This window comes from Homarus americanus, unplaced genomic scaffold (genome assembly GCF_018991925.1).
Source record: "Homarus americanus isolate GMGI-L3 unplaced genomic scaffold, GMGI_Hamer_2.0 scaffold55281, whole genome shotgun sequence".
In the NCBI taxonomy this organism is placed as follows: domain Eukaryota; kingdom Metazoa; phylum Arthropoda; class Malacostraca; order Decapoda; family Nephropidae; genus Homarus; species Homarus americanus.
In genome coordinates this window covers 186,925-208,473 of record NW_024751663.1, presented here as the reverse complement: position 1 = coordinate 208,473, position 21,549 = coordinate 186,925, and the positions used below count along the sequence as shown (strand labels likewise).

The 21,549-nt window shown below is 45.8% G+C and overlaps 1 protein-coding gene across 3 annotated transcripts in view; it reads left to right on the top strand.

The window, feature by feature from the left end:
• The window catches only part of LOC121854821 (teneurin-3-like), a 246,877-nt gene that overhangs the window by 44,628 nt on the left and 180,700 nt on the right, over nucleotides 1-21,549 (top strand). For 2 of the 3 annotated variants that reach the window (XM_042349624.1, XM_042349621.1), the window contains exon 3: nucleotides 8,617-8,664. The exons of the other annotated variant lie outside the window; for it this stretch is intronic. The gene's annotated coding sequence lies outside the window, so the exon portion shown is untranslated. The remainder of the gene's footprint in view (nucleotides 1-8,616; nucleotides 8,665-21,549) is intronic. 3 annotated transcript variants of the gene reach the window in all.

Below are 21,549 nucleotides of genomic sequence, written 5' to 3'. Positions count from 1 at the left end.
GGGTGAGTGTAACTAGGGGGTGAGTGGGTGTAAGGGGTGGTTTAATTAGGGGTGGTTTAACTAGGGGGTGAGTGGGTGTAAGGGTGTGAGTGGGGTGTAAGGGTGGTTTAAAGGGGGTGAGTGGGGTGTAAGGGGTGGTTTAATTAGGGGTGAGTGGGTGTAAGGGGTGGTTTTAATTAGGGGTGAGTGGGTGAAAGGGGTGGTTTAACTAGGGTGAGTTGGTGTGGGGTGGTTTAACTAGGGGTGAATGGGTGTAAGGGGTGAGTTGGTGTAAGGGGTGGTTTAACTAGTAGTGGGTGGGTGTAAGGAGTGGTTTAACTAGGGGTGAGTGGGAGTAAGATGTGGTTTAACTAGGGGTGAGTGGGTGTGAGGGTGGTTTAATTAGTAGTGGGTGGGTGTAAGGAGTGGTTTAACTAGGGGCGAGTGGGTGTAAGGAGTGGTTTAACTAGAGGCGAGTTGGTGTAAGGGGTGGTTTAATTAGGGGTGAGTGGGTGTAAGAGGTGGTTTAATTAGGGGTGAGTGGGTGTAAGGGGTGGTTTAATTAGGGGTGAGTGGGTGAAAGATGTGACTGAACTAGAATTGTACAGGTGTGGGAGACGATTTAAGAATTAATTAGCAGCTACAGGTGTTATTTACATTGATGGTGGGATTTTATTTACTGAAAAAAATTCTGGTGGGATTTTCTTCAATGTGACGTTAAATCAGGAAGAAATTTGTCGACTGAGAATTTTCTTGATGAAGTTATATCGAATGGGAGGTTTTTTTTTTACAGAAATTTTGTCCAGTGGGAAATTGTTAGGTGGGATTTTGTGCCTCAGGAAAAAATAATGGAAACTGTTGTCTCTCGCCACCACTGTCCCGTGCCGTGAGCCAGCTACCTCGTGAGGGCGGGGAGAGGGGGAGACCGCCCACTGAACCCCTCCCAATAAACGGCATCCTGAAAAGATTCCGCAAAAATTTTACCTCTCCTTCCTCGAAAGGAAACACGCATCAGAAAAAGAACAGGAAAGCTATTTTGTTCGAATCCAATTTGTTCCTCCCTGAAGAAGATATACAAATTTAAATTCCACACAAAACTAAACCATAGCGGGACCCCACAACTGCACCCCCACACACTCTAGGCCACCACGACTAAGTTTGGTCGACAACTCCTACGCCTAGATTGTCTTTTTATTGTTATTATCTCTATGAATAACTCCATTTCATTACAGAGATATTTTAGAACAGGTTATTTTTTTTCAATTTTAATTCGTAGCCGCAGAAAAAAAGATATACAAATTAAAATTCCGTAAGTAGAACTAAACCCAGAGCTGACCCGCTATTGGCTGGCCCCGCCCTACCAGGCCACCACGGCCAAGTTTGTCCGTACAACTTTTTAATTTATCTGAATAAGTCAGATTAATTAGCGTTGTTAATATTGTATGAACTTTTATTTGACATACAATCAAATATTTTCACTGAAGAAGAAATACAAACTTCATTTCCTGCAGCAGAACTGGAGCAGAACGGACCCACCACCGTCAATATAGCTGGCCTGAACCCTCCTCCTCCCTCAGGCCACCACCACTAAGTTTTGGGAAAAAGTTCATGCTTGGATTTTCTTTTTAACTTCGCTCTATGAATAACTCAAGTTAATCAGCTGAATTAATATTTTTAAATAAGTTACTGATTTTCTAATATAGTTTAATACAACTTAATAATACAGACGAACTACCTAACCTAACCTAACCTGACCTGACCTGACCTGACCTGACCTAACCTTAACAGAACAGGCCACCACCGTCACCTACTAGAATTTTCCCTTTGAATTCTTTCTCTGAATAACTGAGGGTGTAATCAACAGCCACTCTTGATCTTGACGTGTTTTTGTGGGGTAGAATTTGTTTCCCTCAGAAGAGAAATACAAATCCATAACTCATCAGAAGAAGACCTTTACGAACACCCCCCCTCCCCCCCACAGCTAACACCTCCTCCCTCTCCCCACCCCCTTCCCCTACCCCCCTCCCCTCCCCTCCTTTCCAGGCCTCCACCACCAAGTTTTGTGGACAACTCTGCGCTAGTATTTTCTTTTTGAATTCCTTCTATGAATAACTCAGGTTAATTAACAGAGTTATTTTTGAACTGAAGTTTGGAAGTCAGAAACACACCAAAGGTTTTTTTTTTTTTTCATTGCCTCTGCTGGGGAATGGCTAGCCGAATGTCGGAGTATGAATAGTATTAAGTATATACGAGTGTTACGAGGTTGTGTGTTGTTGCTGTTGCTGTTGTGTTGTTGTGTTGTTGTGTTGTGTTGTGTTGTGTTGTTGATGATGCTCGTGTTGGAGGTCTGGCTTCATTATCTTTAATCTAAATTCAAATTAACTTTTGATTCAGACAGATGGTATGCGTAATTACAGTTCATAGGTGGAGGCTCGTACATTTCACAGGACTATCCTACTGTACGCGGCTCTCGCTCTTCTCCCTAAATGGATCCAGAGTAACGGAGGCTGTTGGAAAAATAGACGTGTAATTTTTTAACTGCTCCGCTACATACGCTGATCATTTTCCCTTTTTTTTTTTTACAACCAGGAGCAGTACATCCAGGAATTACAGTATTTTGATGTATGAACGAGAGGTATTTTACGGTGACAGGATGAATGATCAGTGTTTTTTTTAAGCAGTGTTTGAAAGGTGTAGCACAGTAAGAGTATATATAAGATAATTGTTTTGTTATATACCTTTGTTGATTGGTATATACAGTACGTATTACCTGTTGTCATTATATAGGTATTCTGCTGTAATGTAAACACTGAATATTTTATCCAACATCGTATACAGTCTTACGATGACTACCACGTACTCTCTTACCACGTCCCGGTGTGTGGAATGGGTGACTACAATACCCTTTACTGCTGTTATTACCGGTGACGAGTGTACGTTGAGTTTGTGTACGTAGAAGGTGTGTACGTACAGACACACACAAGCTGCCCAATGATGAGTTGCGTCAGCGTGAAGTCTGACGTCACTGGGAGTACCGCCATCACCCCATGAATCAATTTATTTATCGTTTTTATCGCTTATCGGCGACAGGCGATCGATATGAGACAAATTATCCTGCCGATTTCCAAGAACGCATATATTATCCCTCCTGTGGTGGCCAAGGCTGTAATTGGACGATTTGTCTCAACAGAACCTTTGGTCAACTTTAATTATCGCGTTGGCAACTCCCGATGACGTCACGGCAGAATTACACTATGTAAACAAACAGGACCTGAAACTCTGGATTTTTGTTTATTATTAATTTTCAGTGTGTGTGTGTGTGTGTGTGTGTGTGTGTGTGTGTGTGTGTGTGTGTGTGTGTGTGTGTGTAAACAAAGAGAACATCATACACCCCGGATGGATACAATGATTGAGAACGACAAAGGGGAAGGGGAGAGAGAGAGAGACTGAAGATAAAAACAGGAGATAGGAAGAAATAATATTTTTGTATTTCTGACGCCCGGTGAGTGTGGAGGAACGTGCTAAGTGGCAACCCCAGCCCTCACTAACGAATTGGTTTCCATTATTTTTTGTCAATACGCTAGGAATTGAGAGGTGACAAATTTGTTCCTTGTTTCGGTGCTCGGGGGGACGAGGCGATAGTTTTATACTGGGAGAGAGAGAGAGAGAGAGAGACTGGTTGCCCTTTTTCCCCTTTTCCATCTTTCCCATCTAGTTCTTTTTTTATCCCATTCTTCCCCTTTCCTTCTATGTCCTCTTCCTAACATCCTCATCTCATTTCTTCCAATCCATCTCATTTTCTTGTCTCTCTTTCCTTCACAATACTCCGTTTCCTTTATCGCCTCCTCCTTCCTTCTTAATCCTTCTCTAACTCTTCTCCATTCATTTTATTTATTCTCGTTTATCCTCGTCCTACACCAAGGTCGATGCTGTACCTCTCCACCCCTCCCCACCCCACCCACCCACCCACTCCCCCACCCCACCCCACCCCACCCCACCCTCTGGTCTTTCCCCTCCCCTCTCCTCCTATTCAACAAGATTTACTCCTTCACCTCAGCTTTCTATTGAACATATAAGTGTTGACTATGGGTGGCGTCCCATTCGTCCCTATAACCCCCCTGAGATGTCACAGCCCTCACACAATGCCTGATCCAACACCCCCAAACCTATATCTTTCTCCTCGTCTCCAAGATCACCTTCAGGGATCATTTGTAGTAGTCACCCATGCAAGCCAGTTTCTTCACTAGTTTCTCCTCCTATATATATATTTTTTATAGGGGTTTCGATGTACTAGTGGTGTGTGTGTGTGTGTGTGTGTGTGTGTGTGTGTGTGTGTGTGTGTGTGTGTGTGTGTGTGTGTGTGTGAACAAAGCTAGGATTTATGAATGGACAAGCAAAACATATTTCTGTCCACAATAATCTAGAGAGAGAGAGAGAGAGAGAGAGAGAGAGAGAGAGAGAGAGAGAGAGAGATACAACAAAAAACGGGATACTGTTGCGAGGGGTAACTGGATGAGAGATGGAGGAGGTGGTGAAGGAAGAAGAAAATGTGAAGAAGGATAAGGAAGAGGAAGAAGAGATAAAGGAAGAATAGGTAGAAGAGATAGAGATAGAGATGGTGAAGTAGTAGTAGGGTCAGTTCTTCTCTAGCACCATCTATCTTAATCAAACACCAGCTAGACTCTATAAGAATCATGTTGTGGCTGTGGTCTCTAGGGCAGATCCCATCACACAACTCCTGGTTTGTAGCCGTCCAGGTAGAGGACACTGAAGATTTATTGACCTTCTGGGTTTGGTTTTTCCTTAACATGTGTTGTTGTTTACAGATTCATGGAGAGGTTAGAGAATTTATGTTTTGTCTCTCTGTCTCTATCTCTCTCTGTCTGTCTCTATATCTCCCTGTCTGTCTCTATATATCTCCCTGTCTGTCTCTATATCTCCCTGTCTGTCTCTATATCTCCCTGTCTGTCTCTATATCTCCCTGTCTGTCTCTATATCTCCCTGTCTGTCTCTATATCTCCCTGTCTGTCTCTATATCTCCCTGTCTGTCTCTATATCTCCCTGTCTCTGTCTCTATCTCCCCTGTCTGTCTCTATATCTCCCTGTCTGTTTCTCTATATCTCCCTGTCTGTCTCTATATCTCTGTCTGCCTTTATATCTCCCTGTCTGTCTCATATCTCCTCGTTCTGTCTCTATATCTCCCTGTCTGTCTCTATATCTCCCTGTCTGTCTCTATATCTCCTGTCTGTCTGTCTCTATATCTCCCTGTCTGTCTCTATATCTCCCTGTCTGTCTCTATATCTCCCTGTCTGTCTCTATATCTCCCTGTCTGTCTCTATATCTCCCTGTCTGTCTCTATATCTCCCTGTCTGTTCTGTCTCTATATCTCCCTGTCTGTCTCCCCTATATCTCCCTGTCTGTCTCCATATCTCCCTGTCTGTCTATATCTCCCTGTCTGTCTATATCTCCCTGTTCGTCTTCATATTCTCCCCCTGTCTGTCTCTATATCTCCCTGTCTGTCTCTATATCTCCCTGTCTGTCTCTATATCTCCCTGTCTGTCTCTATATCTCCCTGTCTGTCTCTATATCTCCCTGTCTGTTTCCGCCTGTCTCCTGTTATCTCTCTCTGTCTCTGTTGTTAATTTATGCCGTTTTTTTATAACTTGCACTATATCTGATTTAGAATAGTTAAGATTATGTAGGTCCTGAGTAGGTTAGGTTAGGTTACTCTTTTATAGACAGACAGACAGAGGCAGAAAGACAGAGAGGCAGACAGATAGAGAGGCAGACAGATAGAGAGGCAGACAGACAGAGAGAGACAGTGCTAATAATCACACAGCATGAAGCTTAATTCCCCCATAGTGTGACGTTGGCGATCGATTAGCGGCCACCTGCCCCGCCACACCTGTGTCCCCGCCACACCTGTGTCATTCAACTCTATTACCCACACCAATAACACCATTACCTCAACCACCACCACCACCACCACCACCACCACTACTACCACCACTACCACTACCACCACCACCACCATCACTAGTACCAGGTCGCCTCTTCACCTGAGAGTATAGTACGAAGGTCCTCGGCGAGGGTAGTACTACGGCAGGTGTTCTGAAGTCGTCTTGTGGTGGTGAGGTCATCTATGGAGCGAGGTCATTGTGGCGAGATCATCTGTGGCGAGGTTATATTTGGCGAGGTTATATTTGGCGAGGTTATATTAGGCGAGGTTAACGTTGGCGAGGTCATCACTTCCAATTAAACGTACTGTCGTTCATTCACCCTTCATAACCCCCCCCCCCTTCACTCATGCACGATCCTCACGCTCCAGGAAGAACGTGGGGGAGTGCCTGCCGTTCCTCATCACCTCCATCTCCCCCAGTAGAGTACACACGTTCCTCACGCCCCGCAGGAACGTGACGAGTAGCTAGTTGGCGTTCCTTCATGAACGGCCGACTACACCCCTGGCGTAATGAATGTTTTGTTTTGAGACTTGTGTTATGATGATTGGCGCTGAGGGGGGGGGGTAGGGGGAGACAGCTGAGGGGTGGGGTTGCCAGGGGAGGGGAGGGGTGGGGAGGGGGGAACGCTGAAGGAGGGGATGCAAGGGGAATGGGGGAAGGGAGGCACACGCTGAGGATAGGTATGGCGCAAGGAGGGAGGGGAGAGGGGGGAATTGTGAAAGGGAGTGTGAACCAGCAATGGTAGGGTGGAGGGGGATGGGGGTGGTTGTAGTCCTTATTCCCTCCCCCTTTTTTTTCTCCCTTTTTTTCTTTTTTCCCCCATCCTCTTTAACTCTCTCTCTCTGCAGTTCCTTACGAGGTATACAAAGTGTGGGAGTGGAGGGCAGTGGTCGCCAACCCTCAGACAGTGGAGTAGAGGGCTGTAGTCGCCAACCCTCAGCCAATACTCTGAATGAACTATGGGGGTGATTTTATTTCACTTTTAATTTCTTGTGAATAATATTTCTCTCTTGATATTTTCTAACCCTTTTATTGGTGTCTGAAGATAGATAGATAGATAGATAGATAGGTAGATAGAGTAAGGCATATGGACACAGGTAGACAGAGAGATAGACATACGTAGATAGAATATAGACACATAGACATACAGGTAGATTGACAAATACACTATATATATTTTGTTAAGTTTTGCAGCCATTAATATCAGCTCATTATTTTTCTTTATATTCATTTAATATTTGTTTGTTTCAATTTGTTTTTTTGTTTTTGTTTTCAGATTATTTCGTATTTTTTCCCATATAATGTGGCAATTTTTTCTCATAAATGTCGAACGATTTTTTTTATGTTAGTAAAGAAAAAATTAACTCAGTGTTTGTTAAAAATATATTGGGAGAATTTATGTTAGTTCTTGACCTTTAAATTGTTGTTATTATAATTTATGAACAATGTAAACTTTATTATCTTAGCTTAAGGTTGAACAACAGGTGTATTTCTGTGTCACGTGGGTATACTGTACAGGTGTGTTTCTGTGTCACGTGGGTATACTGTACAGGTGTGTTTCTGTGTCACATGGGTATACTGTACAGGTGTGTTTCTGTGTCACATGGGTATACTGTACAGGTGTGTTTCTGTGTCACGTGGATATACTGTACAGGTGTGTTTCTGTGTCACATGGATATACTGTACAGGTGTGTTTCTGTGTCACATGGATATACTGTACAGGTGTATTTCTGTGTCACATGGATATACTGTACAGGTGTGTTTCTGTGTCACGTGGATATACTGTACAGGTGTGTTTCTGTGTCACGTGGATATACTGTACAGGTGTGTTTCTGTGTCACGTGGATATACTGTACAGGTGTGTTTCTGTGCCACGTGGATATACTGTACAGGTGTGTTTCTGTGTCACGTGGATATACTGTACAGGTGTGTTTCTGTGTCACATGGATATACTGTACAGGTGTGTTTCTGTGTCACGTGGATATACTGTACAGGTGTGTTTCTGTGTCACGTGGATATACTGTACAGGTGTGTTTCTGTGTCACGTGGATATACTGTACAGGTGTGTTTCTGTGCCACATGTCTATATCTGCAGTTGACCCTCATTAACTCTCATGCATTGATCTGTGCTATACACCTGCCATTGTTGACTTCATCAGAGAAGCCTTATTACAGGTGCCAAAGTTCATAACACACCTCAACTTGTACAGGTAGATGGTACAGGTAGGTAATACTAGTACTATGTTGATGTTAGGTAGAGGCTATTAACTATGTGGTGACCGCATCATAGACACAGGTACTATGTTGATGTTAGGTAGAGGCTATTAACTATGTGGTGACCGCATCATAGACACAGGTACTATGTTGATGTTAGGTAGAGGCTATTAACTATGTGGTGACCGCATCATAGACACAGGTACTATGTTGATGTTAGGTAGAAGCTATTAACTATGTGGTGACCGCATCATAGACACAGGTACTATGTTGATGTTAGGTAGAGGCTATTAACTATGTGGTGACCGCATCATAGACACAGGTACTATGTTGATGTTAGGTAGAGGCTATTAACTATGTGGTGACCGCATCATAGACACAGGTACTATGTTGATGTTAGGTAGAGGCTATTAACTATGTGGTGACCGCATCATAAAAGGTTGTTATTACCGTTACTTTCCAGACCACATAGGGGCCACCTTTCAGCTCCTCCACCTGGCTCCTCCCACACGTAGGTTCCTCACTACATTGTTTACTAACATACCTGGCCGCCTCCCTCTTTCCTCTCCCTCCCTCTATTCCCTCCCGGCTTGGCTGCCACCGTTAACATGGTCTGTCTCACTAACAATGGCTGGCTTGATTCTCTTGGTTATATGACAACTAATTTGGATGGCTTGATACCATTATTGTATTTTTTTTTGACTACCATGAGTGGCTCGACAACCATGGATTGCTTTGATTCTAATGGTTTGTGCTGATTCCCGTGAATGGCTGATTATCAATGGCTGGCTTGATTCTCTTGGTTATGTGACAACTAATTTGGATGGCTTGATTTCTAAAGGTCTCTCTGAGTACCACAGGATGGCTTGATTAACAAAATAAAAGGTTCTTGTGGATGGCTTGACTGTATTGGTCCCTTTAACTAACTAAGTAACATGGCTGACTTAACTAATAGCTAATCGATATATGTAGCCGTAATATCACCTAGTCTAACCATAGTGGCTTGTCTAACCATAGTGGCTTGTCTGACTATCTTGGTTGGATTATGGCGTCTCTGATAACATAATCCTTAAGATTTACCAACTACAGGTTTTAATTTTTATTATTATTTAAGTGAATTTTGCTTCTAGAATGTTTCCGAATGGCATATATACATTGTGGTATTTATATCTTAGTGTTTATGTATATTTTTATGTATATCGGTATGTATACTGTTGACGTGTTGTTGTGTTCAGTGGTTGAGGATGCTCATGTATCCAACTATTTTCCTTAATCCTCCTTCTCCTGTTCCTTCTTCTTCCTTCTAGTCATTCTTCTTCTTCTTCTTCTTCTTCTTCTTCTTCTTCTTCTTCTTCTTCTTTTTCTTTGTCTCCTGTTCTCTTCCTCCGTCTCCTCATCACCTAATCAGCATGTTCTCCTCACTCATCCATTCTCCCCTTTTCCTCACCTCTCCCCTATCGCCCCATTCCTCTCTTCACAACCTCTCACTTCTTATTCATTCCCCTTATCCATCTCTTCCTCATCCATCCCCTCCCCTTTTCTACTTCTTCTGCTACCCCCCTTCCCTCCCCTCCTTTCATCCTCTCCTCCCTTCCCTTCCTCCTCTCCTCCCCTCTCCTTCCCCCCCCTCCTCCTCCAAGCACCACTTCCTACAGAGCCTGACTTTATTAGTTTATGACAGCATAAATAAGTAATTAAGTGGGCCCTTATCTCTGGGTGTGAGTATTAGGCGCCGTTGGAGATAATGGATCACCCTCGCTCGGAGACTCCTAAGGTCCTCCGTAAAAGTCCTTCTCTCTGGTTGAAGGTGATGTGAGCTCCCATCAAACCGACTTACCTGAGCTACTGTATAAAATTGGATTCTTCTAAAGTTCATAAGTTGGATTTTTCTTCATAAGTGGAATTTTTTTTGATCTAACCGTCTCATTTTAAGCTATGGTATTTAATTTGAATTCTTAAAAAGTTCGTAAGTTGAGTTTACACCTTAATTGAAGATGTGAGATTGTATTAAAAAGTGTATCGTTTGGTTCAATCATAACTCTTGAGTATTCCTTGGCTTACAGTACGTGGTAAAAAAAAAAAATATGGTATCGACTTTAAACTGGGACTCAACATGATCAAGACGTGTTCCACATAGCTTCCCCCCCCCCAGGTCGTAATATACTCGTGACGTCATTCCTCCCCTCCCTCCCTTCTGTGTATTTTCTCAGATTTCTCTCTCTCTCTCTCTCTCTCTCTCTCGTTCGTTATTTAACTACTTATTATTTTTTGTCCTCCTCCTCCTCTGTAATGATGATACTCTGATATTCTTCGTCTTTCCTGTAAGGGGAAGAATAGGGCAGAACTTGAGACTGGAGGCGGGGCGGGGCGGGGAACGGGGCGGGCGGGGTGGAGTGGGAGGTGGAGCAGGGCAGAGGCAGGGCAGGGGCCAGGGAGCAGGAGCGAGATGGGGCAGGGTTTCAGGCAGATGAGGCCAGGTTGAGGCAGGCAGAGGCGGGAGACAGACAGATATGGTCAAAAGCTGCGTTAATATGAACCTGTGAAAAATTTCTCTCGGTCAGTAAGTCAGTCAGTAAATCAGTCGACCATTGGGCAGGTAAGTCTATCCAAGGAAGGTATACATAGTGCTAGCAGACGCACCTATAGAGATAAAAAATAGATGTTTGGAGGGAAAGGAAGGAAGGATGGGGGGGAGGGGGTGTGGCGTCAAAATATATATACTTAAAAATAATCCTCCTTCAAGCTTCACCTAACCTAACCTAACCTAACCTAACCTAACCTAACCTAACCTAACCAAACCAAACCAAACCTAACCTAACCAAACCTAACCAAACCTAACCAAACCTAACCTAACCAAACCTAACCTAACCAAACCTAACCAAACCTAACCTTACCTTACCAAACCTAACCTAACCTAACCAAACCTAACCTACTCTTCTTAACAGGTGATGATAGTCGCTATTGTTAAAACTTTTTCCTAAATAATTACTTAGAGGAAGGTATAGAAGTGGCGGGAAGAAGTACCATTAATAACGAGTTTAAGTATGACTAAAGTTTAATTAAAAATGGCGAAGGGAGAGGGAGAGAGGTAGATATCTTAGATGAAAAGATAGTGTGTGTGTATGTGTCATTTTATTTAATCACGGCAAGCATATCAGTAACTCTCTCTCTCTCTCTCTCTCTCTCTCTCTCCTTGACACACCTCCCGAAGATAAGCTTGCGAAGGTAAGCAATAGTCATGAAACCGGGTAAGGATAGGTGTGAGGTAGAGGTGGGGGAAGTAGGGGAGATGAGTGCAGGGAGAGAGGGAGGAGGGTAAGGCTCGTGAGGGCCCGAAGCAGGGATAACGTCAACTCCCGAAGCAGGGATAACGTCAACTCACTCAGCGAGCATCTCAGGAAGTCTTAGCCAGTGTTGCGCCGTGAAGGCATGAAAATGCTCTCTGCCGGGTACACCTTAAAGGAGACCCAGCTGTTCCACCCCATGGCAGGCCTATAGTGTGTGTGTGTGTGTGTGTACTGGAACAAGAAACTGCAGTGATCACATGAGGGCACCGACGAACAAACACACACACACACACACACACACACACACACACACTCTGTTTAACCCTCTCCTCACTTCTCTCAGTCACTCCTCATCACCGCCTCTTACTCAACAAAGAAAAACAGCCCCTGAAGATATTGGCTCGCTTGTCATTGTCCTCTCTCTCTCTCTCTCTCTCTCTCTCTCTCTCTCTCTCTCTCTCTCTCTCTCTCTCTCTCTCTCTCTCTCTCTCTCTCTCTCTCTCCTTCCTCCCTCCCTCCACCCTCACCTCCGACCTTCCTCATCTCCCTCCTCCAAAAGATACATTTCACCTCACCTCTCAAGCAAGGTAGGAAGGTCTTACCTCTCCTTTCTTCTTCTCTTCCTCCTCCTCTTCCTCCTACCTTTCTTCCCCATTTTCCTCTTATTCCTGACACTCTTCCTCCTTCCCCTTTTTCTCCTACTTTTGACATCCTGACTTCTCCTGACACGTTCTTTCCCTCCCTTCTGACACCCTCTTCATTCCCTCCTGACACCCTCCTCTCCCTCCTGACACCGACTTCCTCTTCCTTAATTATGACGTCTTTTCCGCCCCCTTGACACCCTTTTTCCGCCCTCCTGACACTCACCCCCCCTCCTGACACCTTTCCCTCCCCCTGACACTCTTTTCCGTCCCTCCTGACACTCACCCCCCCTCCTGACACCTTTCCCTCCCCCTGACACTCTTTTCCCGTCCTCCTGACACCCCCTTCCCCGCCCTCCTGACACCCCCTTTCCCGCCTCCTGACACCCACTTTTCTCCCTCCTGACACCTGCCTTTGTCCCTACCTGCCCACATATTTTACCTCGGCTTCTCGACAAGGTAAATAGAGTTCCATCTCCCTCTCTCACTTCCTTTCTCTCCCTCCGTCCCTCCCTCTCGCCCTCCCTCCCTCCCTACGTCCGTCTCTCTCTACCTCCCTCCTCTCTCTCCTTTCTCACTCCTGTCCTTCCTTCTTCCCTCCTTCTTCCTTCCTTCCTTCCCTCATCTTTTCTCCCTCATTCCCTCTCTCCTCCTTTTTTGCACTCCTTCTCTACCTTGATGACTCACAACCACCCTTTCCAGACTGTCCTCTCCTTCCCTCTTTCCCCCCCTCCCCTTCGTGACATCCTCTCTCTCTCTCTCTCTCTCTCTCTCTCTCTCTCTCTCTCTCTCTCTCTCTCTCTCTCTCCTTCTCTCTCTCTCTCTCTCCTCTCTCTCTCTCTCTCTCTCTCTCTCTCTCTCTCTCCTCTCTCTCTCTCTCTCTCTCCTCTCTGTGTAACGTCACGTGACACAGAGTAGGAAAAAGGAGCTCATAAATTTGCCTTTATCATCTATCCAGCGCAGGACCAGGTCGTTTAAAGCCTCCACTAACTGTTATATACATACCTGTTCAGGGGAGTGGGGGAGGAGGGAGTAGAGGGGAAGGAACAAGGGAGAAGGAGTAATGAGGGGGATGGAGAGAACGAGGGGAAAGCCTGAGGGAGGAAAGCTTTCAAGAAACACAGAAGAGGAGGAGAGAAAAGAGAAAGAAGGAAGGAGAGGGGTAATGTCAATGTCAATGTGTGTGTGTGTGTGTGTGTGTGTGTGTGTGTGTGTGTGTGTGTGTGAGAGAGAGAGAGAGAGAGAGAGAGAGACTAGTAGGGCACGCTGTCGTAAAATTCGTCAATGCTTCAGCTAAAGGTTCTCTTGGTGTAAGACAAAATCTGATCACCCTGGAGGTTGGGGAGAGGGGGAGGAGGTTGGGGAGGGGGAATGAGGAAGAGGTAGTAGAGGAAAGGGAATGGAGAAGAAGACGTAAATGAAGGTAGAGGAGGATTAGAGAAGGGGGGGGTGGGGGAGGAGAGGAAATGGTGGATCAGACAAGTGTGGAGAGGGAGAGAAGAAATCTCACCTGAGAGGCAAAGTCCTAACCAAACCCAACCAAACCTAACCAAACCATACAGTTTTTCTGACGTGATATCTAGACAAAATCCTCCTGAGACATAAGATTCTTGGAGAAATAAAATCCCTCATCAGACATAAAATACTTCTTGAGACATAAAATCCCTTTGAGCCATAACATTCCTTTGAGACATAAAATTCCTTTGAAACATAAATTCCCTTTGAGACATGAAATTTCTCTTGAGACATAAAACTTCTCTTGAGACATAAAACTTCTCCCTTGAGCTATACAATCACAAGATCCATCGACAGATACACACACAGACTCACGGATGACTTGAATTGACGTTAATTATCTCTCTCTCTCTCTCTCTCTCTCTCTCTCTCTCTCTCTCTCTCTCTCTCTCTCTCTCTCTCTCTCTCGGGACACAGAAGGGAGAGACGAAACCGAACGGTCGCCTGCTCTCTGCTTGTGGTGGCGAACGAACAATTTGTATTCTGGCGTTAACAAAAAGCATTAGTATTAGAGGAGAAATGACAAGAGAGAGAGAGAGAGAGAGAGAGGTGATAAACAGTTGAAGAAAAAAGAGAAAGGAGAGAGTGAAAACGGACACAGAAGCAAGTAACTTAAAGCGAAGAGACAGAGAAGGAGGTGATAAACTTTGGAAGAAGGAAGAGAATAGTGTGTGTGAAGAGGGGGAAGAGACAGAGAGAGAGAAGTGATAAACGTTGTAGGAACAAGAGAGAGAGAAAGAGAGAGAGAGAGTCTATTTCATATATGTTAAGAGGATTCTGTGTAGTAAAGGAGGATGAGTAGCCTGCTATTAGGTACTTTATCGTGTGTGTGTGTGGTCTCCAGGCCGTCTCCAGTGTTTGTGGTCTCCAGGCAGCCTCCAGTGTTGTGTGGTCTCCAGGCAGTCTCCAGTGTTGTGTGGTCTCCAGGCAGTTTCCAGTGTTGTGTGGTCTCTATGCAGTAGTCCGCCCTAGACCACTTCGTAGTTATGGTCCTTGTTGGTCATCAGATTAAGTCTCCTGTGCAGGGTTGTGTAAAGCAGCTACCAAGACAAGGTGGAATATTTCCCCTCCCCCCTGCTGCACCTCCTCCCTCCCTGCTGCTGCACCTCCTCCCTCCCTTCTGCTGCACCTCCTCCCTCCCTGCTGCCTCACTCCCTAATCTGCCACTTGTCGGGAAAATTCTGTAATCTTGTAACTCGGGGACAGACAGTGCCATCCCACTGGGTTCTCAGAAAGTCGTGATTGCTGGGCGACTCGAAGCAGCATTTCAGACTTATTGCCTCAGGGCGTGCCAGTCTGTCCTCCAGAAAACATAATAAGTCCCTTAACGAGGGAGGAGTACAGCGCCACGCCACACCCCCTTGTAGAGGCGGAATTGGCCTCGGCAGATCATTTCCGGCTGGACCTTACGAGCAAACGTCACCGGGTTCGCTGAAGGCCCCAGACCCGCTCAATACTTCTTGTTCCTACTTCCGCCCCCAAACTTGTGCCGTTTCCGCCACACTACGTCCGTCCCAGAGACCCAGGGTTTATTCTGACTGTTGCTGTAACGTGTGTCCCCCTCCCCCCCCAACACACCCCCCTGCGCAGCTGCTGTGACTCGAGTCAATAACCACAGGCTGTAATTGCTGTCCTTAACGTATGGCCTGAGTCCCTTCTGCGTGTGAGTGTTTCTGGAACAGCAGGTGGAGATCACAGCCTCGGTGTACGGAGGCCCTGGGACGCTGGCTGTATATCAGGGACCTCAAACACTAACACAAGGGGCTGCTGTCACCAAGCGAGTCTCCTGTAATGTTGACCTAATTAATACGTGTCCAAACTGCTCTTAAGCGAGTGTTGCTCCTCGCTGCCGCCTGCATGATATGACCCCTGGGCATAGATTCTCAGAGGTTCTTACGTGAAATTTTTACCTAACTGGTCATTGGAGAAACTATCTTGCTTGTTAATTTGGGCAAGATTACATGTGTGTGTGTGTGAGCCAGGAGTGTGTTGTGATTGCTCTGAGACTGTTCTAACTAGATATATTATTCCCTAGTTAAAGTGAAGGAATTTCTTACGCTAGAGATGTTTTTACTCTTGAGGACGAGGGATTAAACGCTTGATGAAACAACTTAACACATGAGAATACAACAGCTTTTATGTTCAGCAAATTAAGCTGTCGTAGTGTAAAGGAGTTAAGCTTTTATTTATCTGTTAAGGTTTTGTGTTTAGTGGGTTAAGCTTGGATACACTACCTTAGGCAACATCCTTTTATTCTTATGCAAATGGACAATTCAGCAACCAGTTCTGTAATTCCTGTGAGAACAACAACACCTCCAACAACAACAACAACAACACGAAGACGACCACCACAACAACGACGCAACAACAACAACAACAACAACACGAAGACGACGACAACAACAACGACGACAACAACAACAGCCCGGCAGCAGTAATGACAACAAGTACTCATGACAACCACGACAGCACTAACCAATAACAACAACACCAGACCCTAATAGAACCAATTACTAGAACGATGACACCACGGCGACGACCACCACCACGACAATAACAATACTTCAACCACGACGAAGGGCCTGAGGGGGAGGGGGTGTGAGAGGAAGGAGGGGGTGAGGGGTGGGTGAGATAGGACTTAGGAACCATTGTACTGGGTCATCCACTGGTAAATCTCCTGTAGAAGATGTAGTAGGGGAGGAAAAGGGCGGTCAGGTAGGGGTGATGGGACTCTCTCTCTCTCTCTCTCTCTCTCTCTCTCTCTCTCTCTCTCTCTCTCTCTCTCTCTCACACAACTTTATTTCCATGCACCACATCTGTGTACCAAAATAGGTTGCAGACTGGCCGCCGCTCGACCACTTATGAAAAACTTTCTTTACTATGACGTTGGGAAAGTTTCTATTAAGCTTAGCGTGTAATTAAGCTGGTAATTAAGGTAAACTGTGGTGGGAGAGATGGCTATTAAGGTACACGGTACAGTCGAAGGGTACGGGTGGTAGTGGAGACGAGGGTACAGCAGTCGATTAAGGATAATTTTTATTGTGGTGTCGTATTGCTGTGAGAGAGAGAGAGAGAGAGAGAGAGATGGAAGGGGGGAGGAGAGAGAAGGATGGAGGGAGGGAGAGGTAGAAATAGAAGGACCCTCACACACACGCCAGGCCACGCCACCCTCACACGCCTCCTGCACTTGTTCATGTTACACCAGGGAGAGATAAGTTGTCCAGTGTTCAGTGGTACTGCCCTCCCTCCCTCCCTCCTACCTTACCTCACCTCCGTCCTTCCCTCCTTCCTACTCTATCTCACCTCCCTCCCTCTATCCTTCCTACCCCCTTTTTACCTTACGTCCCTACCTCTTTCTCTCGACTTCTTCCTTCCTCCTGCTACCCTCTTTCCTTTTTCTATCTCCTCTCCCCTTCCCTGCCTCTTTTCCCCTGCCCTGTCTCTTCTCCCTGCCTCTTCTCCCTTCCCTGCCTCTTCTCCCCTTCCTGCCTCTTCTCCCTTCCCGCCTCTTCTCCCCTTCCCTGCCTCTTCCTCCTCTTCCCCTGTTTCTAAATCCCCTACACTTGCCTTATGTCATGTTACACCTGGGAAAGATAAACTTATCCAGCCCGCAATGTAATGGGCTACCCTGTCTCTTCCCCTTCCATGATCCACACCTCTCCTTCCATCTTCCCCTTCCATAAGTCACACTTTCTCTTCCCTTCTCTCTTTTCCTTTCCCTTCCTCCCCTCCCATACCTACCCCTCCCCTCCCTCCCTCCATCCCTTGTTGCACGAGGGACAGATAAGCTTGTCAGTCTTTGGTGTGCGACCCTTCCCTACTCCCCATCCTCCCTTTCTCCTTCCTGCCTTCTCCTCCCTCCATTCTCCCACTGCCTCTGTCCTCCTCCTCCCCCCTCCCTCTCTCTCTCTCTCTCTCTCTCTCTCTCTCTCTCTCTCTCTCTCTCTCTCTCTCTCTCTCTCTCTCCCCCCTCCCTCTCTCTCTCTCTCTCTCTCTCTTTTCCCACTGAGAGAAGAAAATAGAGGATACAGATGGAATAGAAAAACAGGGAAAAAGTGGACATCAGACGGACTGGCTGAGATGAAACGACCATACACCCATGACACAGTCGAGACCAGACGCTCACAGATGACGAGATCCCAGCGTGTGTACCTGGCTGATGGGCGGTGGGCGTGGTGAAGTGGTGGCTGGTGGGCGGTGGGTGTGGTGAACGGGTGGTTGGTGGATAAGTTGAGGGCGAGTATCTGAGTCTCACCATAATATAACAGGAGACGTCAAGGTGTACCTCCAAGGATTAGAGTTAAGTCTCGTCTTCCAGATATACAGTAGGTGGGGCAGGTACAGCGTCTTATATTGATGGCGTATAGTGTGTGGTGTGGCGAGGGTGTGGACGTGTAGTGTGTGGTGTGGCGAGGGTGTGGACGTGTAGTGTGTGGTGTGGCGAGGGTGTGGACGTGTAGTGTGTGGTGTGGCGAGGGTGTGGACGTGTAGTGTGTGGTGTGGCGAGGGTGTGAATGTGTAGTGTGTGGTGTGGCGAAGGTGTGGAGGTGAAGTGTGTGGTGTGACGGGGGTGTGGACGTGTGGTGTGTGGTGTGGCGAGGTGTGGACGTGTAGTGTGTGGTGTGTGGCGAGGGTGTGGACGTGTGGTGTGTGTGGTGTGGCGAGGTGTGGACGTGTAGTGTGTGGTGTGGCGAGGGTGTGGACGTGTAGTGTGTGGTGTGGCGAGGGTGTGGACGTGTAGTGTGTGGTGTGGCGAGGGTGTGGACGTGTAGTGTGTGGTGTGGCGAGGGTGTGAATGTGTAGTGTGTGGTGTGGCGAAGGTGTGGAGGTGTGGTTTCCAGTCTCCACACACACAGACCATAACACCAGCACGGGAAGGGAATTGTCAGGTCAGGAATGAACAAAGTTAGTTTGGTGGGTGACGTGGCCTCCTGACAAACTTAGCTTCCCGGCAATCTTTATAACTCAGCGGTATGACTGAGCTACACACACACACACACACACACCAGAGGGGAAAAAATATCTCTAACTTATGTGTGACTTTTGGCATTGTAGCTGCAGCTGAAGTTTTTTACTCTCTCTCTCTCTCTCTCTCTCTCTCTCTCTCTCTCTCTCTCTCTCTCTCTCTCTCTCTCTCTCTCTCTCTCTCTTGTTCGTGAATTTTGAGAGAATTTTTCGTTTATTATTATTATTATTATTATTATTATTATTATTATTATTATCATTATCATCATCATCAACAATCCTTCAAAGGGAACAACTCGATTCGTGTTGGATTATAATAAGCCAAACGACACAGGTATTCGGGATTGCGTTTTACTTATTCAGTGTGTAAACAAATTTGCCGGCGCGGGTGAGGAGCCTTGAGGCAGTACCCGGGTTATGCTGTTTACTCGAGTCAGCTTATAGACTAACCTAACCTAACCTAACCTAACCTAACCTAACCTAACTAATCTATTGTGATGATGGAATTTTGTCCATTTTGTAATTAAGTATGATTTTGCTTATTACTTGGTGGTTTAATTTTGTCCTGTGGGGAATTGTCCGATAGGGTTTTGTCCAGTGGCCTTAACAAATAGACTGGCCGGTGTGGGATTACCTGCCGTGTCCATCAAGGTATTGGTGGCCTGCAGCGGTGAAATAATTAGCCGGACCTTAATACGGTGTATCAATTTTCAGTATGGACCATTACCCCTCACTACTACTACTACTACTACTACTACTACTACTACCACCATTACCGCCTACTACCATTTCCACCACTACACTAACACAATCATTTCCACCACCATTGCCACTACCCCAACCCACTACAACCACTACCCCCACCTACCACAACCACTATCACCACCTATCACTACCCCAACCTACCACTACCCCCACCTACAACTACCACCCTTCCCTACCACCATCACCGCAGCCACTACCTACCACTATCCCCACCTACCACTATCCCCACCTACAACTACCACCCTTCCCTACCACCATCACCGCAGCCACTACCACCCTTCCCTACCACCATCACCGCAGCTAATTGTAAATTGTTCTAATCACTAAATCATTTTCTCTCGATTACAACTTTTCTTTGAACTTGATGAACGATTATTAGTCTTTTATATACGTAACCTACCCTCAACGGTGTATCGACGTTGATTGGTGGATGATTGAAAAGTGGGAGGGGCTCAGTGACGTGTCTTAAGATAATTGGCTTGTTCATGATACAGCCGAGGGGGGAGCTTTTTAATTTGAATTCTTTTTTTTTTGTAATTATTTATTTTTATTTCTCTTTGATGGTGGAACTTGTTAGTATTGTCATCATTTATTATTATTAGGATGATGATGATGATGATGATGATGATTGGAAATTATGGTGAACAATGAATTTATTCTTAGGGCCATTTTAGTTTTGTCTTCTAGAACATAGATAGACATGAAGACAAAAAAATATAAGAAAGAGGAGAGAGAGAAAGAATAAGCTACAGTATAGTCTCAGAATAATGTCGACGCCATTTCAGCTACCATCTCTTTGTAGCAGTATAAATAAACCATTTAAATACCTTACCACATCGTCAGTTTGGGACACACACACACACACACACACACACACACACACACACACACACACACACAAATGAACTCTGCAAACTTTGGAAAAAAATACATCTTTGAATCGTAGCTTAAAAGTTATCTAGTTAAGAGTACGTTTTCATATCCCTTGTTAGGTGAAAAGTTTAACCTAACCAAACTTTCAGAATCCACTTTTGTGTTACGTCTTAAGTATGACAGTTTAGATGATTTCCCACATCACCAGTAACGTGAAAAAAAAATAACTTAGGAAGCTTCTAGAATACTTCTTTGGTGTCTTAAGTGAGATGATTGAATGCGTTCTCACATCTCCAGGCAGGGGGATATTTTACCTGACGTACCTGTGAGTGTTTTGTATCTCGGTGATAGGATCGTGGTGGCTGGTGTCTCATCCTGTCACTAATCATAACTTTCCTTAATTCGGGGGAAATAGACCGCAGGAGAACAGGAAAACTTTGAATTAACGAGGTCGGTCTGGTCTGGCAGTCGAGAGTCGAAGGAAAAAATTGGGTGGAAAAAAAAAGTTTGTTCCTGGTTGGCGTCGTGGGTACTGGCAGGACAATTTTCATGGCTATTGTTGTTGTGTTATTGTAGCTCCAGCTGGCTCAGTGGGTGTGGCTGTTGTCGTTAAAGTTTTATGTTAGTAGATTAAAGTTTGGCCTGTGTGTGTGTGTGTGTGTGTGTGTGTGTGTGTGTGTGTGTGTGTGTGTGTGGCCGGCAGCTGGGCGTCACATACTGTATACTCTGTGAAGACGTAAGACATGGCTGTCGATCTGAGGTGAAGGTGGGTAAGTGAATCACCTACCTGTGTCGTCTTCGTAACTCACCTGTATTACATCTCAGGGTAGGTGGGGTGGGAGGTGGGGGGTTGACTCACACCATATAGTGAGTCACATTCTTAAAACAACAGTGCAGTACAGATAGTATATACAACAGGTGTTATGGCTATACCCTTAGTAAACTCTACTTTTGTTTGTCAGCGCCGCAGATAACTCCCCTACACACACGCCGCCTCGTCTTACCATCAGTGTCATGTTCTGTAATTCACACAAGTTATATTCCTGCAGCACAGCAGATGTACACGATAGAGCACACAGAGTACACTTTTGTCCGGGACACAAATTAGAACTTTTCTACAACACAAGATAGACGTGATGAAGTACAACCTCCCTCACACCCCACCCCCCACACACCCTCCCTCCACACCCTCCCCCACACATCCCTCCCTCACACACCCCTCCCCACACACACCCCTCTCACCCCTTCCCCACACATCCCTCCCCCACACATCCCTCCCTCACACACCCTCCCTCCCCCTCCCCCCACACACCCCTCCCCCCACACACCCCTCCCCACACCCTCCCCCAC